Source organism: Paroedura picta, chromosome 7, assembly GCF_049243985.1.
Source record: "Paroedura picta isolate Pp20150507F chromosome 7, Ppicta_v3.0, whole genome shotgun sequence".
Lineage (NCBI taxonomy): Eukaryota > Metazoa > Chordata > Lepidosauria > Squamata > Gekkonidae > Paroedura > Paroedura picta.
In genome coordinates, this window is record NC_135375.1 from 60645981 (window position 1) to 60660699 (window position 14719).

General features: G+C 41.7%; 1 protein-coding gene across 6 annotated transcripts in view; it reads left to right on the top strand.

Moving 5' to 3' along the window:
• SEMA4D (semaphorin 4D) overlaps positions 1–14719 on the top strand; it is a 127025-nt gene that overhangs the window by 65458 nt on the left and 46848 nt on the right. For all 6 annotated transcript variants that reach the window (XM_077344499.1, XM_077344498.1, XM_077344502.1 and 3 more), the window contains exon 2: positions 13714–13808. The gene's annotated coding sequence lies outside the window, so the exon portion shown is untranslated. The remainder of the gene's footprint in view (positions 1–13713; positions 13809–14719) is intronic.

Here is a 14719-nt window from a genome sequence, read left to right on the forward strand (position 1 = left end):
AGGGATTAGCTCTGCTGCCTGGCTTTTTTACCCCCATGCAAAAAAGGTCTTGAGAGTATCAAAGTAGATCTGGGAAACCTAGGTTCAAGTCTTACTATGCCATGGAAGCTTGCTAGGTGACCTGGGACCAGCCTAACCTACCTCTAAATGTGATGGTTGTCAAGATAAAACAGAGAAGGGGAGATTATTATTATTATTTATTATTATTTATTTGATTTGTATGACCGCCGCTCTCGGAAACCGGCTCGCGGCGGTTCACAACATTTTAATACAAATACAATATATTAACCATTAAAATTCCCCATTAAAACCCCATTAAAACAATGACTAAGTCACAATGATGGCGATTAAAACTATTCCCGTACAGGCCCACTGGATGAGCAGAAGGGAACGGAGGATAATTGGGCATAGGATGGAACACTCTGGGGAACCAGGTCAGTTTAGTACTGGCCTCCCCCCTCCGGGGAGAGGGGTCCGATCTTAGCCCCGGGCCATCACCCGGCCTTAGACAAACGCCTGGCGGAAGAGCTCCGTTTTGCAGGCTCTGCGGAACTCAGAGAGCTCCGACAGGGCCCGCAGCTCTTCAGGGAGCTCATTCCACCAGGTAGGGGCCAGGACCGAAAAGGCCCTGGCCCTTGTCGAGGCCAGGCGTGCCTCCCGGGGTCCTGGGATCATCAGCAGATTCTTACCCGCAGAGCGAAGTGCCCTGCGGGGGGCATAAGGAGATAGGCGGTCCCTCAAGTATGCAGGACCCAAGCCGCGTATAGTCTTAAAGGTTAGTACCAAAACCTTGAACCTGATCCGGAAACAAACTGGCAACCAGTGCAGCTGCTTCAGCAGAGGCTGAACATGGGACCTCCAAGATGATTTAGTGAGGACCCGTGCAGCTGCATTCTGTACCAGTTGTAACTTCCGGGTTAGAGACAAGGGTAGGCCCGCGTAGAGCGAGTTACAGAAGTCTAATCTAGAAGTAACCGTTGCATGGATCACAGTGGCCAGGTGTTCCGGGGGCAGGTAGGGCGCTAGTAGCCGATTATATTGTAATCCACTTTGGGTTCTCATTGGAGGCAAAAGTGGAGTATAAATATTTAAATAAAGAAACTATTTTGAGTATTCTAAAGGGATTTCTGCACCCTTTAAAAATAGTGAAATGCTTACCTTTCATTGTCGTTATATTCTAGCCCTTTCGTATGACGCCACCAATATGCAGAGTCTGGGCAGTAACTGGCCACCAACATCCTTCATTTTAAAGCGCTAGTTGGTGAATCCCAAAAAGTGGATTCACCAACCTAATGGAGAGCAACTAGCAGAAGGAAGTTTGGAGGCTAAAATGCGTGAAAGGTGCCGCCATCACTCCCGTCCCCTCTGCCAGGGACAGGAACATCTTTTTAAAAATATCTGAAATCCTGGAGCATTGAATAGGCGGACAAATATGCAGGCGATGCAAAAAAAATTTTTTCCAAACATTGTAGCACAAAGTATGCCTCTCTAAAGCCCGCCCCCCAAAAAAATCAGGAACAAGATTAATTTTTAAAATTAACAAGACTAGTGATTCAAGAAGGGGTAGCGTTCAAAAAGTGTTATGCATCTATGATTAGATGCATAGGCATAGCAACAGAGAAGTATGCTTTAAAAAAAATTAGCGGGCGTTACAGGACCTTTAAATCTTGAAGAAAGGGGATTGGCTGCTTGACTTGATTGACAAGTGGAAGAGAGTTGCGTATAAACTGAGTTGCTCTATTCCACCATTTTGAGCAGGCAATGTGGAGGCTGTGAAGCATGAGAAGGCGGCAGAGAAGAGCGAGACTGGAAAAAAGGAGGGGCCAGCATTATGCCATTGGCTGGCGTGACACAATTTTTACAGATGTGCGGAAATGCTGTACATTTTTTGCTAAAGGCCCACTTCAGGCCTTTACAATGTGTGATTCTTCAAGTCAAGCTTTCTGAGTGTGCTGTTTTCAGGTCAGTCATCTGACATGGCTCATGATCCATGCGAACTTTTATTACAAGTTGCATAGGCTTGTGTTAATTTAAGACACTAAGAATTCTGCTTATATTTTAAATGGTAGAGCTTTGGAATATTAAAATGACAAAATATAAATGCATATGGATATCCATGTTATTTTCTGAAGCTTGTTATAAGCAATCTTTTCCTTCATGGACCATGCAAGGCATCACCACAACCCAGAAGCTGAAATAATCAAAACCTTTGGCACCTTCTGACTTTTGAAGAGTGGAGCTAGTGTGGAGTCAAAGAACAGAATCACTGCTTGCCATTTTTCTGAGATTCTTTGATCTATGTTATCAACAAACTTTATAATTTATCTATTTTTGCATGCTGTATCACATTTACAAAATGCAGTCTACCTTTACGAATGTGACTATAGCAAAATCTGGAACATGAAAATCCTTGTAATAAATTTAACTTTTCTTGTGTGCTTCTTTTCATAATGTGATTTAGTAGGAGCAGCAAAAACCAGATTCTGGAAAGTTAATCATCAACTTGTAATAATAGTAGCTCCTTTCACTGCCTTCCCTTTAGCATGGAAAGACATTTATTCTACATTTGGCAGGTGCTAAAATCACAGTAATGCCAACAACTATGTTTTGCAGGCAATAGTTCTACTAATCCCTATCCCTAGGTGCTCTCATGCAATTTGATTTGAAATTTGAAGTGCACATATTGAAAGATCTGCACCTGGTTTATGAATAGTGAAGGGAAGTGGGTTACACACCACAAATACCAGTGGATTTCTGATAAGCAGTTATTAGCATAAAGGTCAGAGTGACCTTCACTTCACATGTAATACTAACACAAAGCTTTGTGCAGAGGAACAGATAGTATTTGTTTTTATTTAGAATGGACGATTTATGTTACTGCTTAATTTTTAACTCATCAGGGAAATGATCTTCATGAACTGCCTTAGCATATGTCTGTGTTAGGACATGGTCCTTAGGATTATGTTTTCCTCAGTGCACGCTACTAAAATATTCTGTGCTAAATGGCATTGCTTTGTGTTCATCTTAAAACTGCAGAATCATAGCAATGCATTTGTGTAGCCATTTAAATTATAAGCTTTAAAAAATTCTTTAAGTGCACTATGCGATGATTGGAACATTGGTCACTTACTGTGAAGATTCCTTCTATTTGAAACTTGAGAGCAATATCTTCATAGTTGGCAGTTTCTCATCATCCTTTGAGGTAGGAAACAAGTTGCAATCTCTCAGCTGTTCCTCCCTCAATTAGCCACTCCTGAGACTTTCAGAATGCCAAGAGAACCTATTATCATATATTTACATGTGATAACATAACCATTACAGGTGGTAAACAGTTCAGAGTAGAAGCTCATGAAAAAGACAGTATGCTGAAACAGAGTAACCAACTGGGCCAAATGGGAACAGCTTAAGGTGGCTTTGGGCTGCAGCTTGCAGCCGGATCAAGTGGGGCGGGCGGGGGCTGGCCAGCTCATTAGCAGGCCCGGGACAGAGCTCCTTAGCAGGTAGTCAGCAGTCCAGGAGGCCCTCGTTAGCAGGCCCAGCCTAGCAGGCCAGGAGGCCCACATTAGCGGGCCCTCATTAGCAGCCCCTCCACCATGACTCTTTGCCGAGGGCTCTCTCTCCTTACCTGCTGCTGGCTCAAGGCACTGAAGCGCATCAGAAAGCAAAGAGGCTAGAGTCCAGGGACAGAGGGCAGGAGCTGCAGCGGCAGGACCAATCAGGGTGCAACCAGCTTTCCTGGCTGCACCCTGATTGGCCGCAGGAACATGGAACATGGTGACCCAAGGAAGAGTGTCATGTCTTTTATGGTGACCCTAGGTTTTCAAGATAAAAGATGTTGTGAGATGGTTTGAGATAGCCTGCATCTGTGGAGCAACCCTGACTTTCTAAGTAGTCTTCCATTTAAATTCTAGCCAGGGCTGACCCTGTTTCACTTCCAAGATATGACGATATTGAGCTAGTTTGGCCATAGTTGCTACTAATATGTTCCAGTTCTCCACTGGACATATTTGTGAATATAACTTTCAATACATTGGTTTCTTTTAATTGAAATTTCAGTGAAACATTATTTATTTATTTCCTGCTGCTCGCCGCAAACCAGCTCACTGCAGGTTGCAGTTACTTAAAGCTGCAGTGATCATGAGCACATCTTTGCCCTTTTGTATTCATGAAAAATCAAAATATGGCATCATTCTATGTAAGAAAGAGATGGCCTTGAGTTGCCATCATAAGATATCTAATGAACATAGCATAGCTGACTTTCTATTGTTGTGAAACCTTTTGGGTCTGTAGTTTGTGAGTTAATATCTATTCAGTCTCAGTATATATCTGTACCACATTTGCAAGAGTGGGACTCTAGTACATATTATAGCTAATATACCCTGCACTTTGTTTATCTGATGTCCCTGGTACATTTTCAGGATCTCACATCAAAATCTGATAGCAGAACATCTTGTCTACTCAGAAAGCTACGTCAAAAGGCACTGCAACTGTTGTGCTGTTCTGCATTTGTCCTCATTTTCACCTGGATCCGAGTAATCAGAAATATAGCTAAGCACAGATTTGCAAGGGAGGTAAAACTGCCCCACAGAGGTAGAACCAACCTCAACCAGGGCCAGAGCCCCGGCCTAGTAGAGCACTCTGTCAAATGAGGTCAGGCCCTTAAACAATTCCGCAAGGCCTGCAAGGCAGAGATTTTCTGCCGGGACTATTGTTGAGGCCAGAAATAACATCTAGGAATGTTTCTGCCTAAGATCCACCCAACGAACTGAATTCTGTAAGAAATGACAAGCCCCCACCCTTAGCGATTTTTAATCTTAGCAGAAGCAGAGGCTTTTAAATTTATTTAAATTTTAAATTTAAATATTTTCACTTAAATGTTTAATCATGCAATGTTTAAATTTTTTTTGTGTTGATGTTCTGTGTTTGCTGCAAACCGCCCTGATCTGTCAGTGAAAAGTGGGATACAAATATGTGAATAAATAAAAATTAATAAATAAAGGCAAAACCTGCAATTCCAACTTCTGCTCATGGTCATATATCAAAGCACAAACTGTCCATTAAAGTTTCAAAAGTATTTGTTCCTTAGATCTAATAGCTTAGGGTTCATGCAGTGCAGCTGAACTAATACTTTTTTAAAGGATTTAGTCCCAAGGAATTCAGTTAATTCTAATACCATTGGTATAATTAGATATTACCATTATATAAAGTACCTTTGGAGTTAGATATACTGATATTTTTTAACTTTTTGAGAATATATTCTTGCAGTTAGGGTACTGTTTTTTCTTTGACTATTTTTAATTTATTTATTTTAAAGAGAGTTAAATCTTTGATTTTCCTTCTACTTTTGCTTTATCTGCTGATTCATTGCTTTTGGCTAATAAGAAAAATTCCTTTTGTGTTTTTTTCCCTCTGGGCTGGGAGAAACAACAGTTAGATAGCTGAAAAGTGGCTTTGTTTTCTTTTGGTGATTGCAACTTTACTTTGTGCATTTTTTAATATAGAGAAGAATGTTCTTGCTAAACACTGATGTTTCTTGCTAGAGGATTGGTTAGGAATGAAAAATGTTCTTGTCTGCAGGGCAGTCATCCATGGATTGTCTTTATGTAAGGAAGATGCATGAACTGTCTTCCCTGATCTGTGCTCCACATGCTATCCTTCAAATCCAACTTTTGCAACTTGCAGTACCTGAAGCGGATTCCTAGAATCATAGATTTGAAGGTACCTCCTGGATCATCTAGTCCAAACCCCTGTACTATGCAGGATACTCACAACCCTATCGCTCGTCTACTGTAACGTGTCACCCCCTTGAACCTTCACACAGTCAGCCTCTCCATCAGATGGCTATCCAGCCTCTGTTTAAAATGTTTACAGATTCCAACCTACCACCTCCCGAGGAAGCCTGTTCCATTGAGAAAGAAGTCAGGAACTTCTTCTAGATGTTTAGACAGAATTTCTTTTGAATTAATTTCATCCCATTGGTTCTGGTCCGTCCCTCTGGGGCAAGAGAGAACAACTCTGTTCTATCCTCTATATGGCAGCTTTTTAAATACTTGAAGATGGTTATCATCATCTCCCACTGAGCACCTCCACTTTCCTGCTTTTCATTAAACACAGTCTGATTTGACTTGTATGTTGTACTCATGGAATCCTACTTCCTGAAAAAAAAGCTTCTTATTACATTGTTTCTGCCAAGGAGGGCACTTCCTGTGTCCCCTAAACAATTTTGAGCATGAATATGGAACCAGGCCACAGAATTTCCAGGTATTTAACTACACAAAGCAAAGTGATAAAATTGTATTAGATTTTACTTTTTTTTGCAATTACTCTGTATTACCTATATGGTTTAGTGGTTAAAGAGAGGCAGATTCTAATCTGGAGAACTAGGTTTGATTCCCCATTCTTCCACATGCAGCCAGCTAGGTGATCTTGAGCTAGTCACATTTCTCTTAGAGTTGTTCTTGCAGAGCAGTTCTCTTAAAATTCTCTCAATCCTACCTACCTCACAGAGTGCCTGTTGTCAGGGGAAGGGAAAAGTGTAAACTGCTTAGGGAATCATTTGGATAATAATGAAAAAACAGCTCTTCTCCTTCTACTACTAACATTCCTGTATAGGTTTTGGTCTGTGTACTTTGTGCTGTTTTGGTGCTGTGTAAGAATAGATGCTCCATAACTCTACAGATTCCCCAGGTCACTTCCTTGTCCCTGCCCTTTCTCCCACCTCATAGTTTCTGATACACTTAGTTCCGGTGTGAGTTTTTTTAGTGGACCCATTTTTTCTTGTCCCTGTCTCACTGCAGCTGGTCAGTTTTTGCATCAGACTTTAACCTCCTCCTCCTATACATTACTATTAGGTCTCTGCCACTTACAGGCCATTAGCCCTTCCTTCAGCCTACAGCATGCCCTTCCTCTGCCCTTCCTTCAGCCTACAGCATGCTCCCCCCCCCCCCAAACTCTTTTACTTTATGGCTGTCTTCCCAGCTAACAGCTTCCCAGCAACCCTGTATGTGTTTTGCTTTTCTGCCAACCGTATATAACCCCTCTTGTCCCAAGATTTCATGTGAGGCTTTCCCCAAGCTGAGGCCTTTCACTTCCCTCAAAAGAAGTTGCCCTGTCAGGCTTCTCTTGTTCTGCCTTTCTTGTAGCCGTTGAACTGCTTAACATTCTCTGACATCCCATGACGGAAACCTCTTGGGCAGGAGATGTGCATTTGTTAGGGACAGTCAGATGACAGCCAAAATAGCTTCTAGAATCCAGAGCTTTGCTTAAAGAAAGAAGCATGCAAGGCGTGCATATATATACACCATGAATTATTATATATAATCAGTCAGTTCATTTAAAATTACATTTCCTGTTGAACCATGTGTGTATACTATCTTGTGTGTGTGTACACTGTCATCTGCCCATCCATCTGTATACACATGCACATCTGTCAGTATAGGAGAGACACAAACCACCAAATAGGTTTTTCTGGTTCAGTTCCTCATTCACAGGAATAGATTTCTTTTAAACGTGATGTTCTTAAAATGTTCAGTGGTTAAGTGTAGCTTTTAAGTTCATGCAGATTTTAAGCATTCTAAAATATATATAGAGAGAGAGCTGCCTCTCTAAATGCCTGTCCTCCACCCCCCAGTTTTTATTTTACCAGTGAGTTGAAATTAACGAACAATAATATCAGGTAGGACTTGGCTGCTGGGTATATGTCAGTCTTTTCTAACAAAATGGCATAAACAGGAAGTAAAATGAGTATAGAGGTTTATAAATGTTTTAATTGGTTCTTGGAGTTTCATTTACTTGTACACTTTTGTTCTGGCACTCTTTGAACATGGCATAGTAAAGGTGCAATAATTCCTGCTTTCATTATTCAAACTGAAAGGGTGCTTTAATTTATATAGCCCAAAACCGAGTTTCCTTTGATGAGTGCTATTATGCTATTCTATTTAAGTTGTTCCAGCATTTCAGTCATTTATATTCAAATTTATCCCCCCCCCCAAACCCTGTTGGTGAAGTCACAGTTGCCAAAATAATTAGCAGCTTGTTTTTGTTCTCTAATGGTAAGATGCAGAGTGCTTAATCACATGACTGTGTATATGTGTGGATGAAGGAGAAGTGGAGAAATTATTTAAGACTTTAAGACTTTGGACTTCAAAATCATAGCTATTGAGAGGAAAAACTATATCACTTCTTAAAAGTAATGAGGATTTAGAAAAACCATTTATCAGCAATTTGGGGCCTTTATAATTTGGGCGGGTTAGTGTGTTGTATAAGGATATCCTACAGGTCTGGTAGATTCAAGTGGGTAGCCGTGTTGGTCTGAAGTAGCACAATAGAATCAGTCCAGTAGCACCTTTAAGACCAACAAAGATTTATTCAGGGCGTGAGCTTTTGAGTGCAAGCACTCTTCGTCAGACTAAAAACTCCTTACTTAGTCTGACAAAGAGTGCTTGCACTCGAAAGCTCACGCCCTGAATAAATCTTTGTTGGTCTTAAAGGTGCTACTGGACTCTGATTCTATTGTGCTACAAATCTTGTGTAATACTTAAATCCAAGAGACCTTCTGTTCCCAGGGAACAAAGTGTCCTTCTTTCCTCATGTAGTGTACACTCGGCATTGGTGCTGTAGTCCAGGGGTAGTCAACCTGTGGTCTTCCAGTTGTTCATGGACTACAATTCCCATGAGCTCCTGCCAGTAAATGCTGGCAGGGGCTCATGGGGATTGTAGTCCATGAACATCTGGAGGACCACAGGTTGACTACCCCTGCTGTAGTCAATCCAATGATATGTGGATTACCAGTAATTCAGTGTAGGCTCAGAATGGAACTATTTGGACAGTTCATATCTTATTGATAACTTTATATAAAAGTTATTGATAACTTTTGTATTCGTGTCTTCTGGTCACATGGTAGCTACATAAATGCATCAACCAACCATAAATAATCTTGCAAGCTATGAATAGTATTTTATTTCTCCAGTATGATGATATCTGAGCAGACAGGAAGCCAGTGGTGGTATTAAATGTTAGAAGAATGATAGACTGTGAATAAAGAAGTAGAGTAGGTCCTCTCCTTTACTTTACTGCATGGAGGGCAGAGCTCTAAATTGATACAGGTGGTGGGGCTTCTTTAGCACAGCCACTACCACAAGCTCATTTTATCTGCTATGCTCCTTTTTTCTAACAAAACCAGGTTGCCCTATCCACAAATGATGGAACTTTTTGATTGTTGACCTTATCAGAAGCATGCTGCTTTTCACTGTAAAGATCACAATTGTCCTTACTGGAAATACACAGTCCTGAAAGAATTGTTTTGCACAATGGCATAGGGGTAGGTTGGCTCAGTGGTGTTGCTTGTCATGATTTATGGGGTTTCCCACACTGGTTATCTGGCCCAACTCCAGTGCTTTTGAGAATTCCCTCCCCCTGCTTTCTCCACAGCATTATGAAGCATTTGGGCATCTCCTTGGGTTTTTTCTGATCTTTCCCAAACTTGCTTTGCAATAAAGCCTATATGGTTGCTGTGTGGTTGGGTAAATTTAGATTTTCTGGCCCATGTGACAGCCATTTCCCCTGTTGTTGCAGCATCCAGGGAGCTTTTAATTTTTAAAAAATAAAACCTTCCCTAGAATGTTGTTATATCAACATACCATAGGTATAGCAGGGTCTCTGAATCTCCAGCTTTCTTTTAAAAAAAAATAGAGTTCCAAGGAAAGGCATTGATTCACAAGGGAAGAGAGTAGAGCAGCCTTTCTCAATGTTTTTACCACTGAGAAACTGCTAAAATGTTTGTCACCCTTTGAGAAGCCCCAGAAGTGGTGCTAAATGCTACCCTTTTGTTTTCTCACACTTCTGGATTTCATCTTTGAGGAACTGACGATACTCCATCTTTGAGCCATTTTTCCTGCTTTGATGGAACAAAAGACTGATTGGTGGACTAACAGGAAGGGACACAACATGCTGGAATAAAGGCAAATGACCTAATCTCTTACATTAAAATGTCTGGTCTTGCATTTTGGGAGATCTGCAGGTCAAATGCAAAATATGAATTACATATAAATGCTAGTTACATTCTCAAATTGCAACAGAGACATTATGGCTGCCGCTTTTGTGGTAAAAAATATAACATACAGAAGCAAGGAATGCTTTTCCTACTGTGTAACTTATACAGAGGCCCTGACAAGTAATTCAGGGTGACCATTTCCGCACTGGTGGATTCACGCCAGGCTGCAGGCTGGAGTTTGAGTCTGGGCAGGTTACCTCACCTCTTCCTTTTCCTGCATGGGGGAGTAATTGGCCCGGTACACCCTTTATTTGTGCTTCCACATGGGAGCTGGGACAGCAAAGTTCCTAGTGTGCAGTTGTTTCAAATCTGTGTTAGGGCCAGACTATGTGTTGCATTGATCATGGGTCCAATAATGAGGATGCAGTCCTGTATTGGTACCTTGTGTGCCCCTCCCCCCAGTGCCTTTTCATGTGCTTAAACTGTTTTGGCACTTGAAAAGGAAGGAGACCAAGATAGCCCCATGCTACTGTACTATCGGCAATTTATAAATTTATAAATAGCTAAATTTTCATCTACAGTGGTAGATGGCCATGGGTTGAACTTGTAGCTACCATCATGGGTATTTTGGCTCCTATTAGTTAAGAGTATGGACTTAGTAGGTGATTTTAAAGTATTGTGCAAAGTTTGTGATTTTGTGTATGGAGCAAGATATCTCTTAAACAGGGCACGCTAATAATATGTCACTTTCGCTATTTTCTCAGTTATTTCATTGTTTCAGTTCTTAAATACTGAAATTAATCAAAAGGAAAGTGATGGAAGTCCGTACGTGGGGACTTGCATGTATCAATTCACTTATTTCCTTTCTGACTTATTGATGGCACATAATATAAGCCTCTTGTGGCGCAGAGTGGTAAGGCAGCCGTCTGAAAGCTTTGCCTATGAGGCTGGGAGTTCAATCCCAGCAGCCGGCTCAAGGTTGACTCAGCCTTCCATCCTTCCGAGGTCGGTAAAATGAGTACCCAGCTTGCTGGGGGGTAAACGGTAATGACTGGGGAAGGCACTGGCAAACCACCCCGTATTGAGTCTGCCATGAAAACGCTAGAGGGCGTCACCCCAAGGGTCAGACATGACTCGGTGCTTGCACAGGGGATACCTTTACCTTTACCTTTAATATAAGTCCAAATTGTAGCATTAGTCATCAGAGCTCTTAGCAATCACCTTTCCTTCTCTTAAAACCTTTGACTTGGAGTCAGGTAATCAAGTAACCTTTTTCTTTCTTGCATGGATTCTGTCTGGTACTTCAGACCTTAAGTCTTCTGGGCAACAGCTGTTTCATACCATTTACAACATATCCTGTCATGAATTGATGCAACTAGATACCATTGTAGACAGTCCAAGCCCTGAAGCACTTTGATTATTGTAAAAGCTCTGTTACCTGTGAAATAGCTACAAAAATGCTTTGAAAATCTCACCTTAAACCTAGTTTCAAAGCCCCAGCTTGCTGGGATAATATTAACTGCAGGCTTGATTACAAATTAAATAGGTTAAAAAGCAGCTGGCAATGAAAGGACCCTATCCTAAAATGGCTTTTGCTACATTAGATCATTATGGCAGCTGACATTTCAGCTTTGGTCACCGCAATGTCTTGGGAAAGGTATATAAGTCATTAGGAAATGAATTTGAGCTGGTAGAAATGTTGTCATTGACTTATACTGAATTCCGGTTTGTCTCCCATGATATTCATGATGTTGCTGTTTTCCTCACCTCTTGTTACTACACTTTTATATGATATGTCTTTGACAGCTGCAGACGGATCTTTATAGGTCTAGATCCAATTTTTACAAAGAAGAAAGAAACCCTAAATAGCATTGCTCTGTAGTGGTTCTACACTTTTTTTTTTAATGCCAGAGTTGCCCCCACCAAGGACAAAGGCTCCTGATTACTAACTGGTTACAGAGAAGCATATAATAAATTATGTGTTTACTCTGAATGAATCACTCCATTATTGAGATCTAGAATATATTTCAAACACATACTACATCTCACAACCTGCATGTCACTAATCATGTATTAATCATGTGTGAGGCTTCACTGGATTGGGTGAGGGAGGAGAACGTTTATGCTGAATGATAAAATCAGAGTCCAGTAGCACCTTTAAGACCAACAAAGATTTATTCAGGGTGTGAGCTTTCGAGTGCAAGCACCCTTCGTCAGACTATTATCTTCTTACATGACAGGGAATATATAGCAAAAATCAATTCTGTTACATCAGTAGACTGTGTCATAATCAAATACAGCCAAAGACAGCCTTTGTCAAAACAGCCAATCAATCCCCTAGAATTCAGTGTACTTTACAAAGAGAAACCAAAATGCTGCTATTAGAGATCAAAGGCTATCACCTCCCCATATGTTGCTTGTATGGAGTTGTATGGAGCAATGAATAAATGTTTGTTGGTCTTAAAGGTGCTACTGGACTCTGATTCTATTGTGCTACTTCAGAACAACATGGCTACTCAGTTGAATCTATGCTGAATGGGCCACTGTGAATTGAGCCCAGATGGCCTCCTGCTCATCTCAAAACCAGTACAGACTGCATTTTTTTGGCGCAACTCAAGGTTTAGCATCTGATAAGGTTACTAAACTGACTACTTTATCTGGGATTTTATTCCAAGCTTCCAGGTTATCTAACGGAATGCTAGGCAGGATGACTTCCTTATCAATGCAGCCTTATTCTATACTTTGCAGAACACCCTTTTCATTACCGAGTCATTTCAGATCTGTACTGTGGGGTCTGAGACGTGGGCTTCAGTGTCAATAGAGTACAGCATCCAGGCTTGTGTGAACTTTGGAATCTTTTGCTTTAATATTGTTGTAATAAGAAATATCAGTAGCATGCATGAATTAAAAGCATATGTAGAATATACTACAGGGGGCATGGGAAGAGATGCATATTTAGCATACTTCCTGATATTTTAAAAGTTATCTCCTATGTCCTGATTGGCTCATTTAGAGACTTCCTGCTCTCTTAAACATACTTCCTCCTTGCTTGCCTCCAGAACAGACTGAATGAATACAAAAGAGAACAGTTAGACAGGACTCTCTGCCTCCTCTTTCTATACTATTTATTTATTTAATTAATTAATTAATTATTTATTTATTTAGATTTCTATACCGCCAATTTCTTTGCAGCTCTGGGCGGTTTACACAGAACATTATAACTTACATGAAACATTATGCAGACTCTAACATCAAAACAACTTTCAAAAAACGTCAAAAGATTACAAAACCACAATTATAATATAATAACTAACAGTAACTTTGGGAGAGTCATGGGCAGGCGTCTGGGGGGACCAGCAGGTGTTCCGAGTCGGTCGGCCTCAAGCAAATGCCTGGTGGAAGAGCTCCCTCTTGCAGGCCCTGCAGAACAGTGGAAGTTCAGGCAGGGCTCTGATCTCCTCAGGGAGCTCGTTCCACCAGGTGGGGTGGTGCTTTTAAGCAGCTTGATGCTTAAACTCTGCTAACAAATAGCACCAAATTAAGTGACTTGAATTGAAAAAAAATTCTGTTTCTATTAAAATTTGCTTTGGTTTCAGTTGTGAAAAGAATTGTTGTGAAAACAATTAGTAATAAAAACCTTTATCTAGCATTTTTATAAGTATTCTGTTTTTAAAATAGAGACCAGCTTCATTATAAATTTCTGTTGATTTCTTTTGTCACAGCACTGAAAATTTCCAGGCTACAGCATTGAACTGTTCTGAAAGAAGATAACTAATTCCTGATGTAGAAAAAATGAAAAAGTTCCAAATGGTGACAGGTATTTTATTATGTTATTCTTCCCCACCCAATATTTATTTATTTCATCACATGTTTACCAATTAAGTGAGTTAATTGATAGTAGAGAAATTTAAGTGGAGATTCCTTATTTACCCCTGCTGGTGCTGATGAGCTAGCACTATCACGTTAAACAGTGGTTCTCAACCTTCCTAATGCTGTGACACCCACCGCCGTTGCCACAGGTGGCCGCAACCCCTTTCTCTGGGGAATACCAGGCGGTACGTTGTTTCTTGGGCTCTCCCACCCTTCTCCCCTCTCCCAGGCTAGCTGAGGTTTGTCTGCTGGGGTTAGGCGGGGAAGGGGCCAAGAAGCCCCGTCTCTTTCCACAGAAGCTATGTGAACGAAGGCAGCCAGGCGTGCGTGCTTCCAGCTGCATCAGGAAAGAAAGGGTAGGTCCTCCAGTGCAGGCCAGCTCAGCTGCGGAAGCTGGCATTGGCATTGGGCTGGGGGGATGGCGGGCCAAAGGGCGTCCGGCCACAGCTGCCTCGCTGGCTCCCTCCCTGCACCAACCAGCTGCCCAGGATAGAAGATGACAGGACAAGATGCCAACGCCTGCCCGTGGAGGAAGCAGCTAACTCAAGGGGTACCTTCCCCAACCTCCCACTGCTGCCCTCCCCTCTCTGTAAAAACCAACAGCTGGGAAGGGAGCTGCTTAGCTCCCACCCCCACGGTGGGGGTGGGGGAGAAGAGGAGGAGGCCCCAAGCTACTCACAAGTAAAAGTGCTTTTGGAGTCACTTTGAGCTCCTCGCCCTCACCTGTCTGCAAAAACCAGTGGCTGGAAAGGGAGCTGCTTAGCTTCCTCCCCCTTCAGGGTGGGGGTGGGGGGGAATAGGAGGAGAAGGCACAGCGTGCGCCACAAGCTACTTGTGAGTAAAGGTGCTTTTGGGTCA